We start from the raw sequence: 16,331 nt of genomic DNA, 5'->3' as shown, positions 1-16,331 counted from the left end.
GATTCTCGTTACCTTTTCATATATATAAAGAACATCAAAAACAGAGTTATAACGAAGAAGTTATGACCATTTGAAGTTAAGAGGGTTTGAGCCAAAGCGGGTACGCGGGGCATACCAACTGGGAACACATAACGTTCAAGGGAAAAGTGACGCGGTCCAAGATAGGAATGTTGGGCGTTCGCTGAGCTGTTGCAAAGACTCGCTTCTAGGTTTTGGCCCCTTTATAGGCATCATTATAGACCTAAACCTCATCCATTCTTTAGCCTGCATCCTCTGTATCCCTAAGAACAAAACCCTAGCCTCCATTTGAGTGATTCTTGAGCCTTTTAGTGATTTAGTGGGTTTTTGGTGCTTATTGTGGAAGAAGGAGTTTCTTGAGGAAGCATTGCTTGGCTTAGAGCTTGTGCATCCAAGCACTAATCATATTGATCTAGCTCCAGAAAGTATAAAGTTTGAATCTCGGTGGCTTTTTCATGTAGATCTAGTTGGGTTATGATTTGTTATGTTTTGGCCCTTGAAGAAGAAAGAACTTGGTGATCAAGCTATTGTTGGATTAAAGCTTCTAGATCAAGAACCTTCATCAACTTTTCAAGCTATTAAAGGTATAAAGTTTATATTTTGATGAATCATGTGTTTAATCTAGCTAGTTTTGGTTTGTATGTACTTCTTGTCCCAAAGCTTTGGTCTTTATGAGTATGGACTACTCTACACCATTTGATTTTTCCTTTCTGAGGCTTTTGAGTGTTCTAAGTCAAAAAATGTGATCTTGGTCCATTCCTTCCATCCATGCAAAGGATTATGAAGTTTGGGTTTTTGTGTTAAAAGTTAGTGTTGGGGTTTGAGCACATTTAGCCATGTCAAGGCATAAAGTTGGGAACTTTATGTTGAAAAATGCCTTCTTGGACCAGATATGAGTGTTGGGTGAAAGAACTTAAGGAGTTAAGGACTATATGTGAGTTATTGGCCTCTTTATTAGAGTGCTTGAAATCGTGTTTGGGCCCCTTTGAGCCATGCTAAGGCTTAAAGCCTTCAACTTTATGGATTAATTCATTATTACGGGATTATTCTGAGGTATTGGATACTGAACTTAATGGAATAAGTCATTAGAACAATAATTGGAACTCCACCGGGGACGCCATGCATAATCTCTGGGAACACAACACGTTTCAGCCTGAGTTCCCGTCAGCGATCCGGCGACGAACGTTGTGGGTTCCCCCCATGAACGACGCTCGTTCATCTGATCAGTGGAGTTGTGGGCTTTGGACTTGGACTTGCTTTTATTGGATTGGGCTTTGTTGTTTTGGGCATTGTTGGGTTGCCCTGTTAGGCATATGGAGTTATTGAGTTGGGCCTTAGAGGGCCTGTTTAGATTGGGCCTAGTGCTTCAGGTATTACTGAAACATCCCAAAAATACAACCCAAAAATTTCATTTTAAATCATTACCGAAAACCAAAAATATTAAACTTCTCAAAACATAAGTCATGTAACTCATAACATCATAAAAATATGTCAATGTATCAAAACATGTATCAAATATCAGAGTAAATATCCCAGACCGGAAACTGTGGTGTGTGCTATGCGATCACCCCGAGCCCTTCCCTTTGCTAGCTGAAGTACCTAAAACCAAACTAAAAATTGTAAGCATGAAGCTTAGTGAGATCCCCCAAACTACCACATACAATACACATATATCATATAATAGATAATACCACTATGGGACACCGCCCAGCTGCATCGGGACGAACCCGACATCAGCTTACCCGACATTAGACTCCTTCCCGACATTGGGATTGCCTCGGCATCAGGCTTACCACGGCACATACACAACACATCATATATCATATACACATAACATAACATATAACATATAGCTAACATGCATCAGGCTTGCCCCGGAACCCATAACACATAACCTAGCATATAACATCTAACTAACATGCATTAGGCTTGCCCGGAACACATAACACATAACATGCATGAATCACAAAGACATCAAGCATACATATACTCTTCTCGGGACCGCCCCGGCATCGAACCAGAGTCCGGAAACATATAATCTGCATCGAGCTAACCCCGACATCAGACCGAATTCCGACATACTCTAAATACATAAACGGGCCAACATTGGTGCCTTCGACCCGTTCCTACTGGAGGAAAACTCACCTTGCAAAGCTGTCTGTGAAATCTCGCGGTGAGGAATATATGATAACTGCTCCAACGTATCCTCGGCTATCAAAATCACAATAATAGTTAGTCAAGATCTGATAATCCTCCTTAAGGTAAATGGTAAAGTCAACGTCCTTGTCACACCCCGAACCAGAATTGCAGAAATGTCCAGGGGCGGGTGACTTCATCTTGTAATATCATCACAGTGTATATAATTGAATCATAGACAACATCATCACCATATATTCAATGATACAACATACACGATTTACATCATCGCATTTGTTCACAAATTACATTCCAGAATATTAAATGTATGATGAAAGTAAAAATACAACAAAAGTCCACATTTCCTTGACGACCGACCTGTTTACCAAGTCCCTGAGACTACAAGTTATTTTGAAAATGTCAGCATATATAATGTTGGTGAGTTCATAAGCATGTTTGTATGATTTTTTTTTATCATTTTGTAAGCACCAGAAAATCCGTTATTTTCTGTAAAAGTAATTGAGAGTTTTGTTGCAAATCTTGTATTAAAGCATGCGTGTTCTTGTTTAATAGTGTAAAAAAAATGTTTCCTACAAAATCCAATATTTTCTGTATAGTGTAAAATGTAATGTATTGTGTATGTTCCCCAGTAAATCTAATATTTTCTGTTTGTAAAAGTGATGTGGTCTTAAAACCCTAAGACCCGAGTAATGTAGTAAATGTATAGTTCATACAATGTATCAAGAATATAGTATGTGCATTCCGTAAAATTATTTGTTTTTTATTCTCTATGTGAGTCGCTATAACCATACTTGATTTATAGTGTACACTAGGTAGGTACGAACGAATGAATGTCTCACAAGAGCCTTAACTAAATTTACGCAAATGGTGTATCCAATTATTTAACGTTATAAATAATGTTGCGAGTATGTATTTTGACTACAAAGCATCGGTGATATAAAAAATATATTTGTTTTTATAAAAAATATCAAATATTTAATGTTACCGACCCGATTAATATAAAATGTATCGTAAGGCCCAGTAAGAAAAATAATCGGGTACTAAAGGCCCAATAAACATGTGATGAAAACACAAGGCCCAATAAGCATGCAATGGGTATATGAGGCCCAATGACATGTAAATGAGTATATAACGCCCAATAAGCATGCAATTGAGTATAACAAGCCCATTTTGAGTAAAAATGTCGTAAAGAGCTCATTTGACATTTTGGTAGAATTCAGGCTTTTAGCCATATCTGACCTTCTGCCAATGCCATAGAATAGACGTCATTCTCTTATGAGACATGCTCTACATGGCCAGAGGCTACATACCAATACCGTTATGAATCTAAGTCCTTTCACCGATCACATGGCCAAAGGTATAGCTTTGCTATCATAAATAGCGGAAATAATAACACCAGAAAAACACTTAGCACATATAACACATAACATACAATTGTTCCTATATATTGAACTCGTCGTGAATTAATCGGGGGTTAAAATAGTAATTTGTGCAACACTTCGTTATAATAGATAACTTTCTTCGCTGAAAACCGGGCCCTGCAAGGGTTGAGCTTCAAACCAAAAAGATAAATTTCTCGGGCTCTTCGGGACGTGTTTTGGGTGTTGGGAATGATCTCGGGTAGGGATGGCAAAAAAACTCGAACACAATGGGGAAACCCTATTATTTCGGGTCGGGTAACGGGTCGTTATTAGGTTTTTTATCGGGTTCGAGGCAGGGAGTGGGTTATCATCGCCCGACATATAGCGTTATCGCATTCTGTATCGGGCTTGCCTGACATACTACACATAACAAAACATGCATGAATCACGAAGACATCAAGCATACATACTACTGCATCGGACCGAAGTCCAGAACTACTGCTAAATAAACAGGCCGGCATTGTGGCCGTAGACCCGTTCCTACTAGAAGGAAACTCACCTCATAACTCTAGCTGCTGAGATGCTAAATCCGAAGCTGGATGACTGCTGCTCCGGAATTCCCCGGCTACAATTTTCATAAGCATTAAATCAAATACCGATAACTGAACTGAGGGTATAATGACCATTTTACCCCTGATCAAAGTCAAAGTCCCTAATCAAGGTCAATAGCCCATGTTGACCTTAACATTTGCCAAGTACCTGAGGCTACTCGCCGAGTCACCGGGGTGACTCGTCGAGTTCTTACGATTTTCGATCGAACCCTTAAGACTACTCGTTGGGTTCCTTTCTAACCACACGATGGATACACACACATTCATAACTTAGGGAAAACTCATCCGACTCGTCGAGTTGTTCATACAACTCGTCGAGTCTATGAAAATCTTCATCGGACTCGCCGAGTTTCTCATCCTACTCGTCGAGTCCACGACTATCTTCATATGACTCGCCGAGTCAACCTTGCGACTCGCCAAGTCTATTCAGTCCTTTTTCCATGTAGACCTATTTTTAGCCATGCAGCGGCTCCAAATCACAGATCCAAGCTTCTAGGGCATGCTTTTCACGTAAAGTTGCAAACTTTATGTGCATGCTTGGATATAAAGGCTCTAAATGCCTAATTTAAGTTCTTCATGGGGCTTCATGCTTAAGAGGTACTTCAATCATGACCAAGACTGCGACTTTATGCTTCTAGAATCAATAGAGGGTCCAGATCTGAAGTTACAACTTTAGATCTAGCCCATAGCTCATCTTATTAACTTAACATTCCATAAAAGAAACCCTAGAACTCAACCAATATAAGAGATCTACAAGGATATGGTGATTTGGGTACCTCTAGACGATGATAGCTGAGATAAGTGTTGATTCCCACACTCCATTTGCTCTAATCACCTTCTCCTCCAAGCCTTCTCCCTCCAAAGATCCTTTTTTCAAGCTTCAACACACAATGGCACACACACACACACACACGAATTAGGGTCTCACAAGGGCTATCTAGAACTATAAAGAGGCCCAAAGGGGGCTGAGGTTCCTTTAAATAGGGTGTAAAACCCCGAGAATTAGGGTTTCATCTGCCAGCACCTACTCGTCGAGTCCTAATATGGACTCATCGAGTAGGTCACTTATCACGTGATCCCACTCTGTTGCTACTCGACGAGTAGGGAAACCAACTCGTTGAGTAGGCCTTAACCCAAGAAATCTTATTTAAACCATACCTGAGGATCGGGGCATTACAACTCTCCCCCACTTATTTTAGACTTCGTTCTCAAAGTCTGCTGTAGATGAAACTAAAAAAAACTCTGGATAGTGCTCTCTTATCTCTTCTTCGGTCTCCCACGTCCACTCGGAACCCTTCCGGTGCTGCCACTGCACCTTCACTAACTGAACCACCTTGTTCCTCAAAGTCTTCGCCTTTCGATTTAAGATCGCAAATGGTCTCTCAATATAATTCAGGCAGCTATCAACTTGAATATCCTCCAAGCGCACAACTGATGACTCGTCCACCAAGCACTTCCTCAACCGAGAAACATGGAAGGTGCTGTGGATCTGGCCAAGCTCTGCTGGAAGATCCAACCGATAAGAAACCCGACCCACCCGGGCCAAAACCTTAAAAGGACCAATGAACCTGGGGCCCAACTTGTCCTTATTCAGGAATCTGATAACACCCTTCCAGGGTGATACCTTCAGGAGGACCATATCGCCCACCTGAAACTCCAATTCCGAACGCCTCCTATCGGCGTAACTCTTTTGCATACTCTGCTCAGTCTGCAGTCTACCACGAACCTGCTGGATCAACTTTGTGGTCTTGAGCACCACTTCAATGCTCCCGATGACTCGTTGAACTACCTCACCCCAACAAATCAGGGTCCTACACTTCCTCCCGTAGAGCATCTCGAAGGGAGGGCGGTCAATGCTGGCTTGGTAACTGTTGTTATACGAAAATTCCGCTAACGGAAGATACGTATCCCAACTGCCACTGAAATCTAAAACACATGCCCGAAGCATGTCCTCAAGAGTCTGAATCGTCCACTCGCTCCGCCCGTCCGTCTGAGGGTGGAACGTGGTACTAAAATGGAGATGAGTAGCCATCTCGTCGTGAGACCGCTTCCAGAACCTGGAAGTAAAACGGACGTCTCGGCTTGACACTACCGAAACAGGCACTCCATGCCGTGCCACTATCTCGCGCACATAGATATCGGCTAGCCTCTCAGCCTATATGCTCTCCTGTATCGGTATAAAATGAGCACTCTTCGTCAACCGATCTACAATAACCCAAATCGAATCAACTCCCTGTGCGGTCCTGGGAAGCTTAGTGATGAAATCCATGGTGATGTCCTCCTATTTCCATACGGGAATGTCTAACGGTTGCATCTTGCCGTGGGGTCTCTAGTGCTCTGCCTTGACCTTCCTGCAGGTCAGGCATCTCTCCACATACTAGATGACATCCCACTTCATGCAGGGCCACCAATAGTCGGGTCAAAGATCTCTATACATCTTCGTCGCCCCTGGTGGATGGAAAATCGAGACTTGTAGGCCTCATCCATCAACACCTATCGTACTCCTCCCTAATACGGCACCCAAACTCTCCCATGAAGGGTCAACAATCCTCGATTCTCGTAGTCGAAAGAAGCTACTCGTCCCACAATCCTCTCACACTTCTGCCTCTCCTCCTTGAGGCCCTCTACCTGAGCCTCTCTAATCTGCTCCAGCAGTGGCGTAATCACTGTCATCCTCAGACATATATCTCTAATCGGTGCCACCATTGCCTTGCGGCTTAGGGCGTCGGCCACAACGTTGGCCTTGCCCGGATGATAAAGGATCTCACAATCGTAGTCTTTTACCACATATAACCATCAACGTTGCCTCATGTTCAAATTCGGTTGTTCCATGAGGTACCTCAAACTCTTGTGATCCGTGTAAATGGTACAATGGACCCCATAGAGGCAATGTCGCCAAATCTTGAGGGCAAACACCACTGCCCCAACTCTAAATCGTGTGTCGGGTAGTTAGCCTCGTGAGGCTTCAACTGTCTAGAGGCATAAGCTATCACATGCCCCCATTGCATCAACACTGCTCCCATACCTGTGATCGAGGCATCACAGTAGACTACAAAATCCTCTACACCCTCCGGCAGGGTAAGAATCGGTGCCTCGCACAGCCTTCGCTTGAGGGCCTTGAATGCCGCCTGCTGCTCAGGCCCCCAACGAAACACCACCAACTTCTTTGTCAGTCGGGTGAGTAGAACTGCTACCTTGGAGAAATCCTGGATGGATCTCCTGTAGTACCCTGCCAATCCCAGGAAGCTCCGAATCTCTGATGGAGACCTCGGGACTTCCTACTGCATCACAACCTCGATCTTGGCCGAATCTACTAGAATACCATTCTAGTTGACGAGGTGACCAAGGAATTGCACCTCGCGCAACCAGAACTCGCACTTGGAGAACTTCGCAAAAAGTCTCTCCCTCCTCAGCGTCTCTAGCACCTCTCTCATGTGCTCCTCATGCTGCTCCTGAGTCTTGGAGTAAACCAAGATGTCATCAATGAATACTATCACAGATTGATCCAACATGGGTCAGCATACGCGGTTCATGAGGTCCATGAATGCGGCTGGAGTGTTGGTGAGCCCAAACAGCATCACCACAAACTCATAATGACCATAGCGAGTCCTAAAAGCGGTATTCTGGAAATCCTCACCAAGTCACCCCTGACCCGCATCTGATGGTAACCGGAGCGCAGATCAATCTTGGAAAACCAAGATGCTCCCTGAAGTTGATCGAAGTATTCATCTATCCTCGGGAGTGGGTAACGGTTCTTCATCGTTACCTTGTTCAACTCCCGATAATCTATACACATACGATGCGACCCATCCTTCTTCTTCACAAACAGGATCGGGGCTCCCCATGGTGAACTACTCAGTCCAATGAAACCCTTGTCTAGTAGCTCCTGCAGCTGCGTAGACAACTCCTGCATCTCTGGAGGAGCCAACCGATACGGTGCCTTAGCTATTGGAGCCGCACCAGGGACTAGGTCAATCCTGAACTCAACGTGTCTTTCCGGAGGTATCCCAGGAAAATCCTCCAGGAATACGTCCGGGTAGTCTCGCACCACCGGTACTTCGCCGACTGTCACCTTGCCTTTCTCCCGAGCATCTAGAACATAGGCGACGAACCCTGTGCAACCCTACTGAAAGTAGCGCCTCGCTCTCGCTGCTGAGCAAAGAATCGGTCCACGCTGTGGCCTCTCGCCCTGAATCACTAACTCTCCCCACTTCGGGTGCGGACCCTCACTAGCTGTAGCTCACAATCAATCACCACCCCATTGGGGCTCAGCCAATCCATACCCACTATAACCTTATTCCCTCGTAGGGGAATAGGAACCAGGTCTACTGAAAACTGTTCATTGAATAACTGAAGCGAACACCCCTTATGCACTCTCGCGACCCTGACTGTCCTATCATCAGCTATCTGAACCTCAAGTGGACAATCCAGCTCACCCGAGCTCTGCTAAACCTCTTGCTAAGCGCAAGCGAAACATATGATCGGGTTACCCCCGAATCAAACAAGACTTTAGTTGAAATGACGTTCACTAAGAACGACCATATACGAAAACATATAATCATTGGAAACAATCAATATCAATAAGAAGGTAAGAGAGAGACACATACCTGTCACCACATCAGGAGTCGCTCGTGCCTCCTCTGCTGTCATTTGAAAAGCTCTACTCTTCGCCACTGGCGCCTCGGCCCGACCCTGACGACCACCTTCCCTGTGGAAACTAAGCTCGGACACTAGGAATTTTTATGTCCCCTCTGATTGCAATGAAAGCAAATCAGATCTGATGCTGTGGTGGTGGTAGTAATAGCTGTACAGTCTCTTCTCATATGCCCAGTCCGGCCTCACTTAAAGCAGTCGGGATTCCCTGCCTTGCACACCCCATCGTGCACTCTCCCACACTTGCCACACTGACTGTGGCTCTGCTGTCCCCTAGACCTATGATCTGACACCTTGGGCTTCTTGGCCGAACTCCCTGCACCTGTAGTCACCTCTGGCTTCCTCTTCCTCTCCATCTCTAGATCTCTCTCTCTCTCTCTCTCTCTCTCTCTCTCTCTCTCCCTCATGAGCCCTCGCAATCATATCATCCAACGTTTTACAGCTGGACCGGCTCACAAACTGGTGGATATCACTTCGCAACATCTCATGATAATGGGCCTTCTTCATTTCCTCATCAGCTGCATACTAAGGAACAAGAAGGGCCCTCTCCTTGAACTTGGTGGTAATTTCCGCCACTGGCTCTGTAGTCTGAGTGAGATCCTGAAACTCCCTGGCTAACTATCGCACCTCGATAACCGGTGCAATAAGCAGCTCTAGACCTGGTGGTAAAATCAGCCCAAGTCATAGCATCAAGTGTTGTGTCATCCCCGATGACATGCCCAACCTCCTCCCACCAGTCACATGCCCTGTCCTTCAGAAGACATGATGCTCGTCTGACCTTGTCCCCCTTGGGACATCTGTTAGTGCAGAACGTGTTGGCAACATCTGCCAACCATCTAGTACTCGCAATGGGGTCTTGCGCCCCATGATAGTATGGAGTTCCACAAGCGCTGAACTCCTTGAAGGTGAGTGTGTGCGACCCCATCATAGTCGCCACCTTAGAACAAAACGTGCTCAACTTCTCCTCCATCAACTCCAAAATACCCTCCTTGATCGAACCAAAGATCAAAGGAGTCTGCTCATGTATGATACGAGTAACATCTGAAGTGAAAAACTCCCTAGTCTGCTCATCCAAATGCTCGGCCCCCGAGCCTGATCCTGATCCCTCCCCGGAACCTGAATTGTCGCCTGCTGGTCTAGAGCGTAAAACCACCATTCTCTGAAAGCACATCACATCAGACGTTAGAAACACTAATATAACTCGAGGGATCACTATTATTTACAGGTTTCCTGGTCTCGCCTCGACCTTCCTTGATTTAAGTACAAATCCTCTGCTTCGAGTAGTATGGTCCCCTACTACTTTCAGTTGGATTAGTGTCTAAGTCCATAACTATTTTGGTATGTACTTGACCCGATGGTGCATGGTCCTTTTGGGTTGCCTTCACCAAAGCAACTTGATTGGATAAATGAATAAAGAGAGAGAGGATAATATGATTTATTAATATGTTATAAGAATAATATATTAAAGGAGAAATCATATTTGTTTAATTAATATTGGTCAATAATTAATTAAGAATTAGTTTTGTGATCAAATGTAATTAATTAAACTAGAGGGGCTGATTTGTAATTATGTGATAGTTACAAAATAAGGTAAGGATTATCTTATTTATATGGTGGACGAATTTAAGGTTGGAAAGCCTTAGAATTCGAGTATGATAAGGATTCAAGGATTATCTTATTGGTTGCTTAATGGATAATCAACTAGATAAGGATAATGACTGAAACCCTATCTCTACACCTATATAAACACCCCTAGGGTCATGAATTCGTGTATCCCTTCCCAAGAGGTCCTAGATACGAATTCTAACCTCTCACCTCTCTCTTTATACCTTCTCCATTTGCTTATGGTGTTTGTAAGCCATTAGAGGAGTGACACTTGTGACTCTAAGCATTCCAAAGTCAATCCAAGGTGGAGTTGTGATTGTTATTGCTATATAACAATCAAGGTATGTTCTTGAACCTAATTATATGTTAATGTCGATTTCCATATGTTAGAATTAGGGTTTATAGTCTTGGATTCAAAGCATGTACAATAGATAAACCTAGATCCAAGCATTAGGGTTTGTATGAGCACATAGGATGTCTTATGACCAAAACCCATCAGTGGTATCAGAGCCTAGCTTGGTTTCAATTGTATTGATGCATTGTATAACTGAAAATTTTGATTTTTTGGATTGTGGAGGCTGGACTCGCCGAGTCCATGGCTGAACTCACCGAGTCCATGCCTGACTCGACGAGTCAACTCGTCAGATAATGCTTATCTCGGGATTTCTTGCTGTTTTTGCATATGGATAGTTACCTTATCATGTTAGATCAATATAAATCCGATTTTATGATATATATGACTATATTCTTGATCTAATTAAAGATAATTATCAATTAACAAGATAATTGTTTCCTTATAAGATAATTGATTAATTATTTTGAGTAAATTGATAAATTGTTTTGCAAGAAATCATTAAACAAATCAAATATGGATAATTATGTAACTAAATGTTAGTTTAGATTATTTGTTATTTGATCCTTGTTGTTATGAAAAGTTTCATATTTTCCCCTTTAGGTTTTATAGTTTAAATTTGAACCCAAAAGTTTTGGAGTTTTGAAATTTAAATAGTTAAAACCCTAATGTTTTGAAAAAGGTTTCAAAACTTGCCCTCAAGTTTTGGAATTTAAAAGTTGATTAAAGGTTTAATTAGAAATGTTAAATTCTAAAACCCTAGTAATGTTTTGAAAACTTCAAATCACACCCTTATGGTTTTATTAATTAATTAAGGAGTATAATTAAAAGAGGTTTAATAAATCCATAAAAGTTTAGGTTAACCATTTAATTGAATTAAAAGTGTAATTGTTAAAGTTAACCATATAGTATTTTAAAAGTGTGAAATACATCCTATACTATATATATATAACATTAAAGGTCTAACATTATATATATGTATGAGTCAAGTCAGTCTTACCGTTAGTAGGCCTCATTCACGAAGCTGGTCTATAAGGGGTGTTTAAGGAAATTGCCTATAAAATGGCGATTGAATGGGTATCCACTCTTACCCACCGCACTCTTGACTAGTGGAGGGTCGTTAGCCGAACGGGTAGGATAGGACGAAACCTTCCATTATAAGTATAATGAAATACAAAGTAACTAAATGTTTTTCAAATTCCCAATCTTAGTTACTTAGGCAAAAGTGAATTGATGCAATTCCATGAAATTACACTTTGTGCCCTTGCGAAGACGTTAGTGGAGCGTGTGTGGTTTACCGGCACACTAAATGGTTCTAAGCAAAGGTAGCAAAGGGTGACTCAATGTTTGTCACAGTTCGGTGGAGCGTGTGTGGTTTACCGGCACATCGAATAGGTGATTGTAACATGTGAGGGCACCATGTAGTTTGCATGGTTATTCACACCCGCTTTGTGATCCTCGGCATCCTCGTCGAAGGAAATTATTTTAAAGTAAACGAAGCGCTGTCCGAGTACCGAGTCACCACCTTCTCAGGTGAGTGCATGGTCCCTTTCATCTTACACATAGATATGAAGTATTTATTATATAATTTACGTGTTGTGAGTGCATGATATCTTTCATCTTACACATAAATATGAAGTATTTATTATATAATTTACGTGTTGTGAGTGCATGGTCCCTTTCATCTTACACATAGATATGAAGTATTTTAATATAAATTACGTGCTGTGTGTGCATATTGTCTGGATACTTGCTGTTTATGCTGGGTGAAAGATTTTTATACATGTTTTAAATGATTTAAACTGTATACGTATTTTATATCTACAAAACATGTTGGGAAAAACATGGGTAGATGAAATAGTTGTTTTGTGATAACACGATGGGAGACATCAATGTTTTCAGTGATCCAGTCATCTAGTGGAGTATAGATGATGACTATGGACGATACTAGACGGTCCAGTGGAACGATAGCAGTTTCGTAACATGTAGGTATTTTTGAACTAGGGGCTCATTAGGTATTTTTGAACTGAGTGTGTTCACTACGTATCTTTGAACTGAGTGTGTTCACTAGGTATTTTGAGCTAAGTGTGTTCACTAGTTACTTTTGAACTAAGTGTTTACCAGATGTTTCGGACTACGTGTTCACCAGATATATTCTATAAGCCTTGGTAATGATGGACTTCGTGTCGATTCCTTAGGATGATCCTTAGGAATAAATAAACGAGGAATAGCTGATTCTTAGGGTAGATCCTTAAGACTAAAGAAGATAATGGGGATGGGTAATTGGGTTGATTGTTTGATTGTTTAAACATAATAATTATATTATTGTGGGTTGAAAACCCTATGTACTCACTAGGTTTCCCAACCTGACCCACTCAGTTTATTTATATCACAGGTGTTGATACGAAGTCACTTTACACTGAGAGATTTAAAGAGATGTAAATCACTAGTGTAAATAAATGTAAGTTCTGTTTATGCTTATGTTCCTGTATTAACGATGACATCCCAAACGTTTTAAAATGAATAAATTACGTTTCTTCGAAAATGTTTTAATAACGTATTTATCATGTTTTTCTGGGAACAAATTCCGCAACATTTTTACTAAAAGAAGAACTCTGATTTTTATAAAGCATAAACAAAATCGGTCTTATCTGGCCGTGAAAATGGGGATGTCACAGTTGGTATCAGAGCATTAGTTTAAGCGAACTAGGAATATGGATTTATTTCTAGACTTAAACTTAGAATGCTAAGCGATGACTGTGAGGTGTGAGCACTAGCTTAATTTAGGAATGATGCCTAAATTACTTTTATGTGCTAAATGATTTGTTATGCTATAGTTTGATCGGATCTATGGTCTGTTGCCGACCGGATCTGGAAACCTTGTGTGTTTAGGATTCTAAACGTACGAATACGATATTAGAACTAGCATATAAATGTTTCGGAGTGATAAAGATGATTTAAACGTCAATCCTATGTAAGGGTCTAGATTCACCTTATTCGGTGTATAGATCAAGATGGCAAGGACCCGTAGCGGAAACGTGAATGCAAATGAGAATAGGAACCAACCCCCAGTGGTTCAGCAAATACCTGTTGTAGAAGAAGTTGCACCTGAGCCAGTCACCATGGCTGGAGTTCAAGCCATGATTCGGGTTATGCTAGCTGAACAAAGGGAAGAAATGAGGCGGATGTTGAATAGGGACGAACCTACTATGCCCACTGAGCAACCCGAGCTGATTCCCGAGCAATCGGAGGAAGGGAACTACAGCCGCCAAGTGAGTCAAGTGGGGACTCAAGGTGATCAAAGGGATGGCCCGGAGAGGAGAAACGACAAGGATGGGCGAATGTACAAGAATTTCTTGGGTGCAAAACCACCAAGTCTCTCAGGAAGCCCAAAGCCTGTTGAGATTATGGATTGGATCTCCGAGATGGAGATGGTGTTTGAGAGCTGTGACTATAGCGAGAAACAGAAGACCATCTTCGCTGTAAGACAACTGAAAACTGGAGTTTTGAGCTGGTGGAAGATATTGGCAGATACGATGACACGAGGAGAAGCCTTAAGGATGTCATGGGAAGAGTTCTTGGAACAGTTGAAAATGCAGTACTACTCAGAGATAGATCTGATAGACCTAAACAACGAGTTTCAGAACCTGAAGAAATGGAAGATGAGTGTTGATGAGTATGCCACCGCATTCACCGAGAGGATGAAGCTATTCCCCTACTTGGTGCCTACTGAACTCTCCAAGATTGATAGGTTTGCTAACGGATTACCCACTGACTTTGGCCCAATGGTCAAAATGGCAACTACCTTGAAAACAACTGTTAGGGCAACTAAGAATGTAGAGGCCCAGATAAGGGAAAAGGGTCTATAAAAAGATAAGGCAGGAGAGAAGCGGAAGTTTGAAGGATCTTCAAGGTCCAACAAGGAGAGAAAATTCCCGAAGCCTGGAGGAGGAGGTGAAGCAAGATGGTGTGATAAATGCAAGAAGAAACACTTTGGAAAATGCGGCGAAGAGGTGACATGTTTCAAGTATGGAAAGTCTGGGCATTACGCCAATGAGTGTACATCCAACAAGAGGTTGTGTTATGATTGTAAAGAAGGGGGCATCTTTCAAGGAATTGCCCAAAGAAAAATAAAGTAGCAAGACCAGAAACGCCACCGAGGCCAAGGGCATTCCACATGATCCTCGACGAAGCAGAAAACAATGCGAGGAACCAAGGATGAGGAATTCATACCCGAAGATCAAGCTATGAGGTAGCCAAAGAGATAGAACCATATGATGTAGCCTATTAGAGGCATAGTATAGGGTGAACTTGAACACCTATGTAATAGTTTCAAGAAATAATAAAATCTTCGTTTTGTTATCTGGTGTGTTAAACTGTTATGTGATTTTCTTGAATGGTGACTTGGAAAACTGCGAGACAATACTTGGGACGAGTATGAGTAGGTGTGAAAGGTAGTAGATGCATATACTACCGGAAGCACATGACTCACGCTTGGATTAGGGAAAGTCACAAGGTTACCAAGAAGCTAGTAATTGATTTCGTTTTATTCAAGTATGTCGTTACCATTGTTTTCGGTAATGACTAAGAAAATTGTTGTTATCCCGACCCTAGTGGTCATATCACATTGAGTCCGACTACGATGAGTAGGTTACGTGGTTCAGAGAACCAAGTTTGATGTAGCGTCCGACTTAAACCAAACGATTGAAATCAAAGCGATCAATAGAAGTATCGCGCTCGTTGTTAAAAAAAAGTTGGTAGCTAGAAATGCTACATGTTAAAATGTGATTATATCACATTAGACCATGAAGGAAGGCATATTTCATTCCGGAATTTGACTCTAAGAGACCTAAGTCTAAGCATTGTTACGTACGATAATAGGTCATTAGAATATGACACCTCGATCAATTGTAGCAATCAAATTAACTTGTCCTAAGAAGAAGAAGGTGTCTCTGATAAATAATGAGCTTGTGGCACGAAGGTCATGACTGAAAGTCTAACGAGCAGGTGCAAGACCAAGCATCGCCTGCAATCAAGGAGTCCAAGAGTTAGATACCCGTTCGAAGCAACATAGAAGTTACAGTTACTACCTAGGATGAAGAGATAATGTATGGAGTCATTATACTGCCCTGTTTCATTGATGATTTCGGGACGTAATCATCCTAAGGGGGAGATAATTGTAACGCCCGTAGATCCGGACTAGTCAATTTAGAGATAATAGGGGTCGAAAATGACTTTTCGACAAAATATTATTTAGAATAAATAATTTGAACCAAGTTGTAGTATATGTCACAAGGTGTCCGTACATATAAAGAATGCCGAAATCCGAGTTATAACGAAGAAGTTATGACTCGTCGAAGTTTCGTGACGGAACCGGCACGGTACCGGGAAGCGTAAAAAGTGAATTTATGATAGAGAGAGATTTAGCCTTAGTAATCTAAATGAAAGTCGTAGAATATGTTAAACCGAGAAAATCCATAAAAAGAACGCCCAAATCTGACTTCGTATGAAGAAGTTATGATTTTTCTAAGATTCGACTTAGCAGTGTACAGCCCGAAACTCGAATTTTAGTTC

This window comes from Lactuca saligna, chromosome 7 (genome assembly GCF_052625555.1).
Source record: "Lactuca saligna cultivar CGN05327 chromosome 7, ASM5262555v1, whole genome shotgun sequence".
NCBI lineage: Eukaryota > Viridiplantae > Streptophyta > Magnoliopsida > Asterales > Asteraceae > Lactuca > Lactuca saligna.
Note: the sequence above shows the minus strand (reverse complement) of the source record.